General features: G+C 47.8%; 1 protein-coding gene across 1 annotated transcript in view; it reads left to right on the top strand.

Moving 5' to 3' along the window:
- Positions 1–13,976, top strand: part of LOC106551559 (uncharacterized) — a 32,809-nt gene that overhangs the window by 10,074 nt on the left and 8,759 nt on the right.

The raw sequence follows: 13,976 nt of genomic DNA, 5'->3' as shown, positions 1-13,976 counted from the left end.
CCACCCAGTGAGTGTAGGAGAAACCCTAAATTCTGAATCATGCATATATCCCTCTCAAAGATGAAATTTTCCTAGAATCATAAGGTCTGTTCTGTCCTCATTACATTTTACTCTGTCTGCAGCTTGACATGCAGCCAAATCCAACTATCCCCCGATAAAAGAGACTATGTGAGTAGATCTGGAGGCTTTATTAAAGGAACAGGATGGGTGAAACTGGAAAAATTGAAATACAAGTATTCCACGAGATATGAACCTAAGGGAGCCTATCCTCAAAAAATGTGTCAAATGAATCATATTCAATTTTACAAATTCTTAAAATCAAATTAATTGAATCAAATGGCTTGTTAAATGAATGAAGATCTGACTTTCTGCCACCGATCAGCTGATTCCGGTGCAGCTGAAGGAGGAACTAAATTGCCTCCAATCAGCCTCACAGAGCTCTCCATTTGCAGTTTTAAAAAAATCCACTTGATCTGAATGCTTTATTGAAAGAACAGGATATGGTAAAACTGGGGGAAACAAGGATACATACATTGAGACCCAAATACAAGATAGACAGTATTAACTTACTACTGAACATAACAATGAATAAATACAAGCAATTTAAATCTCACCAACAATGTTCCGTGTGTGGGATGTGGGTTTGTCCTTGGGTGGCCATGTGCCACAGATTGAGATGTATGCTTCTGCCTTCTCCAAATGCTGAAGGAAATGGAGTCTGGCTTCCCAGCGTGCACTTGGTTTGAGAGTGTGGGCTGATGGATAGAAGGGTTGGATCAGCTTCAGAGAGCCGAGGTGGCGCAGTGGTAAGAGTGCTGTACTGCAGCCACTTCACCTGACTGTTATCTGCAGTTCAGCGGTTCTAATCTCACCGGCTCAAGGTTGACTCAGCCTTCCATCCTTCCGAGGTGGGTGAAATGAGGACCTGGATTGTTGTTGAGGGCGATATGCTGACTCTGTAAACCACTTAGAGAGGGCTGAAAGCCCTATGAAGCGGTATATAAGTCTAACTGCTATTGCTATTCAAACAACGTACTTGGGGCATGTTTGTGTCTCCAGCCACTAGATGGGCCTAGAGGGCAACAATGTTGGTTGAAATCGTGTCTGACCCATCTCACCCCCATGGACAATGTTCCTCCAGGCCTTCCTGTCCTCTACCATCCTCTGGAGTCCATTTAAGTTCACACTTATTGCTTCAGTGTCTCCATCCAGCCACCTCATTCTCTGTCTCCTTCTTTTGCCCTCAATCTGCCCCAGCATTAGGCTTTTCTCCAGTGACTCCTTCCTTCTCCTTAGGTGGCCATAGTATTTGAGTTTCCTCGTCAGGATCTGGCTTTCTAAAGAGCAGTCAGGGTTGATCTCCTCTAAGACTGACCAGTTGGATGGCCTTGCAGTCCAAGGGACTCACAGGAGTCTTCTCCAGCATCAGAGTTCAAAGGCCTCTATTCTTTGGCACTCAGCCTTCCTTATGGTCCAAGTTTCACAGCCATACATTGCAATGATCCTATGTTGGGGCATGTTTGTCCTTCTGGCCACTAGATGGTGCTAGAGAACAACAACAGTATATAAAGGTTTAAGGTGTACATGGGGGAGGCTGACCAGGCAAAGCAGGAGGCAGAGGACGAAGCTGCTGGTGGAGGTGCGGTGTCCAACTTCTGCCTTGACAGATCTCTAGAGAGCAAGAGGAGGAGGCAGAGGAGCAGCTCTTCCTGGTCCTGCACGAGAGAGTCTGGCCCTTCTTGAAAGGGAATCCCTGTTTCCAATATTGTTTGGTAAGGATGGTGGCTTGTTGGGGCAGCCTTCCTTCATGCAGCTCCCCCTCCACCCCTCGTCCTCTCCAGAGATCTGCAGTGGAGACACGTCTAGAGGGCAAGGTGCAGCCTCTATATTCGCCACTTCTACCTCTCCAAGTCCCCTGGGTGGTGGGAGGAAAAAGCCAAAAATGGAGACGTGGGAGGGGCCAGGCAAGGCTGAGAGGGAGGATCTGGAGGTCTCCAGTGGAGGAAGGTGAGACCAGGGTGAGCGCCAAAGCCTTGTCCACCAGAAGAGCCTTGCCATCCCTCTCAGGCCATGCACAGTAACCCCTTGGATGGTGGTGCGGGCTTCCCCAAGCACCTGAATCAGAGGGCAAGTGGCCAGTCCTCAAGCTCCCGAGGCATCAGAACACCACAACTCAGCCCAGCGCTGCTTTCCCAAGGTGGTGCCCAGCCGCCTTTACCTCCTCTTCAAGTCTCCTGCTACTGTGCTCACTCTCCTTGGCCAGGTTGCTCATGGTGAGTACTGTAGGAAGTTATCACCCAGCCCTCTCCCAGAAAAATGAAATAGCCTAGGAAATATTGAAAAGGCTGAATATTTCTCTGGATGTGAAAAGAAAGAAACATGTTTTAAAAGTCAGAATAGCTCCCTGTAGCTTCCTGCCCATCCCCACTTTGTCAATGGGTCATTAAGAAGGCCAAGCTAGTCCACTTTACATAATAAAGAGAAGGCGGGGCTTAGCAGTGAGAAGATGGAGTTTTAGGCTACTCCTGAAATTCCTCTATACCAAAGGTTTTTTGGACGGGTTCTTTGAACCCCAGCTGTCCCGAAGACGACAGTGGAGGTGGGGAGGGACCCAGGACCCCAGAGATAATCGCAAATCTCTGGGGGAGGGTATTAACTCCCCGTGCCAATTCCTTTTTGGATTAGCTGTGTGCTAACTGAAACTGCAGGTCGCCCCTAAGAATGGAAGAAGTGATATCATCTGGTAAGCTGATTTTATTATCCAAGAGAGATTGTTCCTGTTAAAAATTAAGCTAATTGAAAACCAAACAACAGAAGATCAGCGGCGAATTAGCTTTTCTAATGGTTTTATGACTGGTGGTTACTCTACCTCTTAAATGCTTCAAGAAACTCCGCGATATTCTCCCCCCTCTGAATCTCCCTAAGTGGATCGTAAAACTTATTTCCTACTAACTAGCCCGTCACGATTCGACATTTTTATTACTTTACTATCCAGCTCTGTTTACAACTAGATAAGATTGACAGCCGGTAAGAGACTAAAAAAAAAAAAAAAGTAAAAATTGCTTCGAAGCCTCTGGGGAAAAAAAAAAGAGAGCCTTTATTTTAACTACGACACATCATGGCGTCCCAAGATACTTCCAAGACTTCATTTCAGACTCTTTTCTCTGCGTGTAGAGAACTTTTTCATTCTTACCAAAGATTGGAAAGAAAACTGGATCAATTTATTCTAAAATATGAAGCTAAAACTGAGAACGTTGAATGCTTAAATGTTCCTGAAACACAAACGGAAAATGTGAGAAATGGTGTCTGGTTTATCTCAGAGGAAGAGAAGAAGGGGGAAGCCATAAAGACGACTCATTTAAAGAGACAGTGTACAGAAGGAATGGAGAATCCACCCTTGAGAATTAAAGTTAAATTGGGAAGCTTTATAAACCAAGAACAACTTTATTACTTCATCACTGACATTCAGAATCCAAAGGTGCCGAAATACTTTTGTTTGGACTTGCTTATGGAAACATTTGGTAAATTTATTCAACGAATGGCTACTGGACGGAGAAAACCTTGTGGCTGGAGGGACACAGGCTGACAGATGGGACAATAAAAATTAAAATTAGCTAGATCGAATTACTTTAATTTGTAATAGATATAGCTGAATAATGACTGATATGGATAGCAATATATATAATCTGGAACTGGCTGATAGATTGTTGAATACAATTGAAAACTAGTTAAACCTAATTGCTTTTTTGTGTAACAAATATTGTTGAATAATAATTGATATTGATAGCAATGTATATAATGTGGAGTTGACATGATAATTAACAATGGGATATGAGAAAATACTTTTAGATTACACATAAAGAGTATTAACTATAATAATTAGCACTATTAAAAAACTAAATAGAATCCATACAATCCAATGTTAATTAATACTGGGAAAATGTTATGATATATGATATAATTGAATATTATGGATGTTTAGCTAAAATAGAATCTAGATTGGATCACTTCAATTTGTAATAGATATAGCTGAATAATGATTGATATAGATAGCAATATATATAATTTGGAATTGGTTGATAGATTGATGAATATAACTGAAAATTAGCTAAATCTAATTGCTTTTTTGTGTAACAGATATTGCTGAATAATAATTGATATTAATAGTAATGTATATAATGTGGAGTCGATATGATAACTAACAATTGGATATGAGAAAATACCTTTAGGGTATACATAAAGAGTATTAACTATAATAATTAGCACTATTAAAAAATTAAATAAAATCCATATAATTAAATGTTAATCAACATTGGGAAAATGTTAGGATATATGATATAATTGAATATTATGGATGTCTAGTTAAAATAGAATATGAGGATTTGATGATAATAGAGGATTTTACAAATAAGTAAATGAACTGCCAGCATGTGTTATGGACTAATTCCTTAGCATAACTAAGGATGAAGGATGTTTAAATAATTATAATAATTAAAACCGGAGGTATAATGATGTTGATATGGCAAATATTCGAGTTAAGATACTTGAATTAATAGGAGTCAATCGAAGAGAAGCACCAAAACATGTTGTAACCAGTTGATATACTTCCTATTTTTTCATAATAGATACCTGTGTTTTGTTTTGTTTTTCTGATTGTTGTCTTTGTTTTTTTCTGTATTATCTGTAATTGATTGATATATTAAGAAAGATGTTGTACCAGCTTTAAACTAAAACTAAAAAAATATTTAATAAAAAAAAAAATACATTTCTTACACAGGAACAGGAAACAGAGAGGTGGGGCTGAACAGATTATAAAAAGCCCAGCAAGCCCCTCCCTCAGCCCTTCTCTTCTTCTCCACCAACGTTGAAGCATGTGATCACCTTTTCTGTTCAGGGATCAAGCCATGTGGTCCTATCCACCAATAAACCTTTCTTTATGGGGTGCCGCAGGGTTCGGTCCTGCCCCCCCCCCCTCCTATTCAATATCTACATGAAGCTACTGGGTGAGATCATCCATCGGCATGGAATAAAATACCACCAATACACGGACGACACTCAGTTGTATTTGTCCGCCCTGTGCCAACTCAGTGAAGCAGTTGAAGTGATGTGTCAGTGCCTGGAGACTGTTAAGATCTGGATGGGGACGAACAAGTTTGCTCTCAATCCCGACAAGACCGAGTGGCTACTGCTGTTCCCTCCCAAAAATTGGCCTTGTACTCCATCTCAGGCTGGGGGGGTGAAATTATACGCCCCTCAGACAGGGTTCGCAATTTGGGAGTCCTCCTGGACCCACAGCTGACTTTAGAACATCATTTGTCGGCTGTGACCAGGGGGGCATTTGCCCAGGTTCGCCTGGTGCACCAATTGCGACCCTACCTGAACCAGGAGGCCCTTAAAACAGTCACTCACGCCCTTGTGACCTCAAGACTGGACTACTGTAATGCGCTCTACATGGAGCAGCCCTTGAAGAGCATTCAGAGACTTCAGCTTGTGCAGAATGCAGCCGCGTGAGCGATTATGGGTGCACCCTGGTACACCCATGTCACACCTATCCTCCGCGAGCTGCACTGGCTACCTGTTGGTCCCCGGATACGCTTCAAGGTGCTAGTCATTACTTTTAAAGCCCTACATGGTATTGGACCTGGGTACTTGAGAGACCGCCTCCTGCCAATTACCTCCCTACGACCTATTAGATCCCACAGATTAGGCCTCCTCCGAACACCATCCGCTAGCTAATGTCGACTGTCGACCCCTCGAGGGAGGGCCTTCTCTGTGGCTGCTCCGGCCCTCTGGAATGATCTCCCCGTAGAGATCCGGATCCTCACCACCTTTCCGGCTTTTCGCAAAACTACTAAGACCTGGCTGTTCCGGCAGGCCTGGGGCTGATGAGTTCCCGGCCCCACTCAAACTGTTATGACTGTTGTTTTATTTTAATTTGTTTGTCTTGTGTTCTGTTTGTATTCCCCTTCCCTCTGGTTTGTTAGCCGCCCTGAGTCCCTTGGGAATGGGGCGGCATACAAGTTGAATAAACATTCCAACATTCCAACTTTTCCAAGCAGCCTCCATGTCTCCAGTGTCTTTTTCCTCACTTGGAGCCGAACCCAGAAGGACATTTCTTTCATCAGTACAGGAGGGCCAGGCTCATGGATGCTGCTTTGAGGTGTCTGCTTTGCCCACCAGGCTGTTCCTCCTGGCTCATGGGCTTCCCAGGAAGGAGGGGAGGGAAGGCAGGGCTCCTGCTGGACAGGACCTGCTGCTTCCAATGCCACCATCATCTTGCAAGGCAAGGCCTGTGGCCAGGGTGTGGGGCCCCAAGATACGCAAGTGTGGTGCAGGTGGATCGGGGCCAAGGGCAGCTTATTGGACATCAGGGCTCACATCCAGTTGGCTGCCACTGCAGGTCAACAAACTGCAGCTGTTGCTGGGCACTGCCAGTTTCTGCATGGCCACCCCCTCCTGTACATGCACCCAGGGAGGTTGCCCAGCTGGGCTGGTGTGGGCCTGGGCCCAGGCGATGGGGATAGATTGCGACTGCAGGGGAAAGGCTGTTGCCAAAGATGTGTACCTTCATACAGCACTCTGTGATGTCTTTGGAGGGATCGTTGTCCCTGAACCAAAGAAATCTTAAGAAATTTCTGTGTTCCTCTCTGACGAAGAAGCAATGGAACATCTGTTGGGTGTTGGCTACGAAAGCAATAGAATCTCTGTGAAATCACAAGAGAGTTCTAGAAATGAGTTATTGAAGTCTGGACCCAAAAGGAAAGCATTGTTTAAAGAAACACCTTCACAATTGGCACTAGAGTCAAATACTACCCTAATCTGACCTGGGTTTTTAGAGTAGTAGTAGGTACCAGCATTCCTTGTAGTCTTTGAGAGGGGGAGTTGGTATTTCTGCATGACCATTCCCAAAGACTTTCTCCATGAAAGAAAAAAAAGTGGCCTCTCATTTCTGGCTTTATTTGGAAATTACATTTAAGGGAAGAGAAGTGCTTCGGCACCTGTTATCTATTGCTAGGTAGGAATCTCATCTGTGTTCTGAAGGGAAGAGGGGCAACCCAGCTGTTTGTGTCACCTTTAACTAGTCCCTGCTCCATCATTTCTAACTAGAGTTTCTCCTCAACAGACGTGACCTCAAAAGATTGTCATCTTTTGTCTTTGGGGAAGAAGCATCCATCAAATCTCTCTCAAGAACTTCTTTTCAGGAGGATCCCTCACCAAGCTCCAAATCATGACACATAAAGTAGTAGTATTGTTGTTTGAAGTTGTTTATTAGTTTTGTATGCCGCCCACTCCCGAAGGACTCCGGGCGGCTCACAATGAAATAGGGAAAGAGGAATAAATAAGACAATACAGAAAATTTAAAACAGTATAAGGTCCTTCCACCCCTCTGATAGAGCCTAGCTTCCTCATCTTCTCTATGTTTCTCATCTATAGCACACCTCCTCCCATTTTATTCATTATGCTTTCTGAAATTGTGTCTCCCGCACATAGAAGAATAGGAGGAGGTTGACTCTTTCTTTTTGGGGAGTGGGAACTGTGACTGAACCGCCAACTTAGGTAAGAGACAAACATTCATTTCATAGATTTTGATTTTCTCTTTCCCTCAAGAAATCACCTGATGTTCATATTTTAGGTAGTCCTTGACTTATGACCAGAATTGAACCCAAATTTTTTGTTGCTAAGTCTCTCTCACAGGGAAGAATAGAAAGAACTTAATTTTTTCCCCCTTATGGTAGAACTGAAATAGTGGTTCAAATCCCAAAGCATAGGTATATTCTAAGAAAACACATTTTTATTGTAAAATAAATAACAAACAAATTTACTAGCGAATAACTACATTCTGGTAAAGTCCCTACCCTACTTCCTCGGGGGAGGCAAAACAGAAAGAGAAAAAAGAAAGGAAACGGACATGCGTAGTAGGCTTACAGAGAAGAGTCAGCCTACTGTATGTCTTAGAATATAAGCACAGCTGGCAAAACAAAAAAAAACATCGTGACTGGTGTGTACCAAGGACCTGTGGGTAGCCAGAAGAACTGAGGCAGAGACAGGAATAAAAGGCTAACAAGTTTATTCCCTTAAAGTACAAGCTAACACTTCAGAACCGGCTTAGATAGGAACGCGCGCTGCTCGTTTGGACAGCTCCCTATTTATACAGGAGCTGTCAAACGATCAGCCAATCGGCTGTCGAGCGCTTTCCCGCTCAAACCTTTAGTCAGCGCAAACTCAGAACACAACACTCCTCCCCCCTTAAGTTCGCGCAGGCGTAGTCCTGCAAGTAAGCTGGACGCCGCCTGATGCGGCCTGATGCCCTAGGCCCTTCTGCTTCGTTTGGATGCTCTGGCTGTTCGACCGAGGACTCTGCATCGGAGGACGGCGATCGCCTGGGCCGCCGGAGAACGCAGGATGGTGCTGGCCCACCAGGTAAGTCGCCGCTTCGGTTTGGGACTGAGGCTGCCGGATCGCGGTTGACCTCCTCGTTTCCTGGCTCTGCGTTGGTCGTCGTGCCCGTCGGGGTTGGCAGGTCGGTTGACTGCTGCTGGCTTATTGGAGGTTGGTGCCTGCTCCGCAACTGGTCGCAATGGCGCTTCCAGACTCTGCCGTCGAGGAGCCTGACCCTGTAGGAGCAGGGCCCGGTCTGATCGGTTATTATGCCCGGTAGCCACAAGGGATGTCCTACATAATTCCGGGCATACACTGCCTCCCCCTGGCTGAAGGAACGGGGCCCTCCCCGGGAATCTAACGGGGTGGCCACGGAGTAAGTGGGGTGCAAACGGTCTAATGTTGTCCGCAGTCGTCGTCCCATAAGGAGCTCGGCTGGGCTAGTGTTAGTCTCTGGCGAGGGAGTCGTATGTTGGGCGAGTAAAAAGGCGTCAATCCTTTCCTGCCAGGGAAGGTGGTCTAGCTTGGCCAGAGACTCTTTGACGGAGCGGACAGCGCGCTCCGCCGAGCCATTGCTAGCGGGATGGAACGGGGAGGTGAGGGCATGTCGGATGCCTTGGGAAGCAAGGAAGGCTTCAAACTTGGCAGCTGTCAGTTGCGGTCCATTGTCGGACACCAACACGTCGGGCAGGCCATGGGTGGCAAACAAGCGACGCAGGGTCGCTATTAGCGCATCTGCAGTGGTAGTGGACATGTGGACGACCTCGAGCCATTTCGAGAAAGCATCCACAACGACAAGGAGCATGTGGCCGTGAATAGGGCCAGCAAAATCAACGTGAATGCGGGACCATGGAGCCGAAGGTGGCTCCCACGATCGCGGCTCAGCTTTTGGTGGCAGTGCCTGGGCACCTTGGCATTTCAGGCAGCCGGCGACATGGTCGGCGATGCCTTGGTCTAGCTTAGGCCACCATACATAACTTCTACCTAAGGCTTTCATCCGGACAATTCCCGGGTGAGCGTGATGTAGCTGCCGCAAGACAGTAGTCCTCAGTGAGGCAGGTACGACAACCCTATGGCCCCATAGCAAACAGCCGCGCTGAACGGAGAGCTCCGCTAGGCGAGATTTAAAGGGAAGGTAAACGGTGTCTACGGGGTCTTTTGGCCACCCTCGCTTAACCCAGTCTAGCACCCGGGAAATTACCTGATCCCTTGCGGACTCCCGGGCGATGTCGGCGGCAGAGAGAGGAAGATTGAGGTCGTCGATTAGGAAGACCGGCGCGGCAGCAGCAGGGTCGTCCACGGCCTCTGGCAGGGGGCAGCGGCTGAGAGCATCAGCGTGGGCGATCTGCTTCCCTGGTCTGTGGTTCAGCTGATAATCGTAGGAGGCCAGGAACACAAACCAGCGGGTCATGCGTGGGGAGAGAACCTGTGGGGCAGGGCGATCTCCTGCCAGCAGCCCTAGCAGGGGCTTGTGATCGGTGACAATTTGGAATGGGCGGCCGTACAAGTAATGGTGGAACCGGCGCACCCCAGCCACAATGGCAAGAGCCTCTTTATCAATTTGGGCATAGTTACGTTCAGCGGCAGAGAGCGTGCGGGAAAAATAGGCAACTGGCACCTCTGCTCCGCTGGGTAACTGATGGGACAGGACGGCGCCCACCCCATAGGGTGAAGCGTCACAAGCGAGCACAAGGGGCAAATGCTCGCTGTACTGCACCAGCACATCGTTGGAAACAAGCAGGTGCTTGACTGCTATGAATGCGGATGCTTCCCGGCGGCCCCACACCCAAGGGGCACCCGAGTCAAGGAGGCGATGCAGTGGCTCAGCGACTGTCGCCTTGTGGGGAAGGAAGACAGCGTAAAAATTAAGTAGGCCTAAAAAGGCCTGTAATTCAGCTCTGTTTTTCGGAGCAGGGGCCTCAACGATGGCTTTGGTTTTGGCAGCCGTGGGGTGGATGCCCTTGCCATCGATGAGGAACCCTAAGAATTCTATCTGGGATACCGCAACCTGGCATTTGTCTCTCTTAACCTTCAGGCCCACTTTCTGGAATCTTTGGAGAACCATGCGCAAACGTGCCATGAGTTCCTCCATGGAGGTGGCTGACACAAGGACGTCGTCGAAATAGGGGACGACGCCTTGTAGTCCTTGGAGCAGCCTCTCCATCAAACTCTGGAACAGTCCCGGGGCAATGCTGACCCCAAACTGCAGTCTGCGGCAACGGAACGCACCCCGGTGCGTGACAATTGTCTGTGCTTCAGCTGCTTCATTGTCCACGACCAGCTGTTGGTATGCTTGGGCGAGGTCGAGCTTCGCGAATACAGTCCCCTCGCCCAAGGTGTGCAGCAGATGTTGAACCACGGGTACAGGGTATGCGTGGGCAGGCAAAGCACGGTTGATTGAGCAGCGGTAGTCAGCACAAATCCTCACGCTGCCATCCGGTTTGATGGGAAGCACAATGGGTGTTTCCCATTTTGCATGGTCTACTGGCTCCAAAATGCCTTGAGCCACTAACTTGTCCAACTCAGCGTCCACTTTTGGTTTGAGGGCGATGGGCACCCGGCGAGGCTTCATCCGCACTGGCTGTACGGACGGGTCGAGGTTAAAGGAAACCGGCGTGCCCGTGTACTTGCCCAATTTGCCATCAAAAACGTCAGGGAACTCGTTTACCAGGCAGTCGAGTGCGTTGGAACTGAGGTGGTGAATTCCGCTGATCTGCAGACCCAGGGACTGGAACCAGTCGAGGCCGAGAAGGCTGGGTAGCCGTCCGTCGACTATGATGAGGGGTAGGCAGCCATCAAACCCCTTGAACTGCACTCTGACTTTGCGGGTGCCTATTATTGGAATCAGGTTGCCCTGATAGTCTCTAAGCGTGAGATGGCAATCGTTTAGCTGGCGTTTAGAAAGCTTTGGCACAATGCGTTTGATGGTGCTCCACGACACGATAGATGTGGCAGAGCCGGTGTCTAGCTCCATCTCGCAGGGCTTCCCTTCCACCATGACCTTCAATTGGATTTTCCTCTGAAGTTGGTTACACGAGAGGCCATGGCGCGCGTTGCGGAGAATGGAATGGCAGTCCACTCTCGCTCTCTTGGAGCCCTCTATTCTGGGACGATTTGGCCGCGACCGCTCGGTCTGTGTCTCGGAAAAGGACATGGGCTGTGCTGCTCGGCATACTCGGGCGATGTGACCCTTTCTGCCACAGCGCTGGCAGAGAGCTTGCCTGAATCTGCACTCAGCTCTTTCGTGGTTACCTCCGCAACCACTACATGCAGATTTAGGTCTGCTCTTCTGCCGCTGCCAGCTCTTTCTGCTCGCCTCGTCAAGGCGGTTGATGTCCTCATTATATGTCTCAGCATCGGAATCCTCACTTTCCGAGTCAGGCTGACTGGTCACTGTATTAAAGGCATTGGCAGGCTGCGCGGCGTTGGCAGCCCGGGTCTTCGCGATGGTGGCTAGCGAGGCAGCAGCTATCTCGGAGGCCCGCACTTCGTCGAAGGCTTTCTGGAACGACAAGTCTGACTTCGTTAGAAGCCTCTTCTGTAGTTTGAGGTCGCGGAGGCCACACACTAAACGGTCGAGAAGAGCTTCATCTAAGTCCCGGAACTCGCAGTGCAGGGCGGCGGATCGTAAGGCAGCAACGTAGGCACTCACGGACTCCCCCTCAGCTTGGCTTCGCTGATGGAAGGCGTGCCGGCTGGCTATCTTGGACGGGGACGGAGCATAATGGCTCTTCAGTTTGGCCATTAGCTCAGGCCACGGAACGGCCTTTATAGGGTCAGGAGCTGTCAGAGCTCTGGCTGTGTGGAAAACGTCTGAGCCACACACGGACAAGAAAAACGCGCATTTCCTCTCATCTGTCAGCTCGGTAAGGTCGTGTGCGACCAGGAAGCATTCAAATCGAGCCGTGTACGACTCCCATGTCTCAGCTCCATAGTTGAATGGCGCGAAGTTTAACGTGGCCATTCCTGTCAGAACCAACGACGTCTCGTCGCGGTATTATTAAGCGCGGTTCTAGTGACTCAGCGAGTGACTTTCAGCTATCAGTGACTTCAGCTTCTCGTACCTCAGTTTGGCGATCCCACCTTCGTCGCCAGTGGTGTGTACCAAGGACCTGTGGGTAGCCAGAAGAACTGAGGCAGAGACAGGAATAAAAGGCTAACAAGTTTATTCCCTTAAAGTACAAGCTAACACTTCAGAACCGGCTTAGATAGGAACGCGCGCTGCTCGTTTGGACAGCTCCCTATTTATACAGGAGCTGTCAAACGATCAGCCAATCGGCTGTCGAGCGCTTTCCCGCTCAAACCTTTAGTCAGCGCAAACTCAGAACACAACAGTGACATGTAAATACAATGCTCTTTATCAAAGTATAACATTGCCAAAAGCAAATGCATTGAGAAGGCTTCCTGATCAAGGAGCCCCCTCCTGCCCTCCCTCCATGGGAAATGCACCATTTCTCTCCTCTTTCCATGAGCAACTTCCGTGCACAGAAAATCCACCAGGGGGGGCACTTCAGCTTTCGGCCCCTGTTACAAGTTGGGAAGGCATTGAGATCATTCCGGTTTTGCCTTTCTAGGAGACTGGGCTCTCCGTCTTTAACCCTTTGAGCTCTGCAGGAGTTTAGAAAAGCTGAAAGAAAATATTATTCATCCAGACAGAGTTGGAAAAGGTAGGGTTTGTCTGTGTGTGTGTTTGTGTGTGTGCGTGTGTGTGTGTTGTGTGTGTATGTTGGGCAAGGGGTCCTTCCCATACAAAGGGAGAAAGAGGGTTCGCAATCTAAAAAGGGGGAAGAGACACATACCTATTTCTAATCCAGGTTCACTTTTTTAATATCAGGAGTGGGAGAAACTCCCCCCGATCTTATATTTTCCTCCCATCCAACCGCCCTTTCCCATGATTGTAATCGACATGGGGGGAAGCAGAGGCCATGCATGCTGCCCTCCGGAATATATCCAGAGCCTTAGAATAAAAGTGGGAGGGGATCCCGGAGAGTCCTTCCCACCCCATTTCCCGGTGTAATCTCCTGTGTAGGGGGAGAGCTTGCATGGCAAATCTCAAGCAGGAAATAAGAAATATATTTGCAAGGAAGAGAGGCAGAAGATGATGCCTTCATTCTCACTGTGTGCTGGGTGACACTAAACTAGGTTTGGATCCCCTTTCTAATTTGTCTTAGGAAAGCAGTAAACCAGCATCCCAAGACGGGATCAATTGACTGGCATTTCATTTGATGTGAACTGAACTTTCATGCTTTGATCTACACTTTAAAAAAGAAAGTCTCTCCTTGTGAGTAAAAAGAAATTGAAAGGATCCAAAATGCCAAATACACTCAATCTTCTTGATGGAAGTCATCACTTTACCAGTTCAGAAAATACTTCTCAATATGTGGGGATGAGTGTTGATGAATGGTCCAATCCATAACTTTCTGGCTGTTTGAATATATTCCCTTTTCTGTAAGGGAATCACAAAATGGAGGTCTTTTGTTCATCTTCTTTACAGACAATGTTATTTCTTTGGCTAAGAGGACTCTAGGTATTCCCAAGGCTAGGTGAACATTGCTATGAATATGTGGGAAACCTCCCCCCCTCCAAGAATAACTTTT

Source organism: Thamnophis sirtalis, unplaced genomic scaffold (genome assembly GCF_051295495.1).
Source record: "Thamnophis sirtalis isolate CommonGarterSnake01/CBP01778 unplaced genomic scaffold, rThaSir2_p1.2 scaffold_3, whole genome shotgun sequence".
Lineage (NCBI taxonomy): Eukaryota > Metazoa > Chordata > Lepidosauria > Squamata > Natricidae > Thamnophis > Thamnophis sirtalis.
The sequence above is the reverse complement of the archived record's forward strand: the minus strand, read 5'-3'. Positions and strand labels throughout refer to the sequence as shown.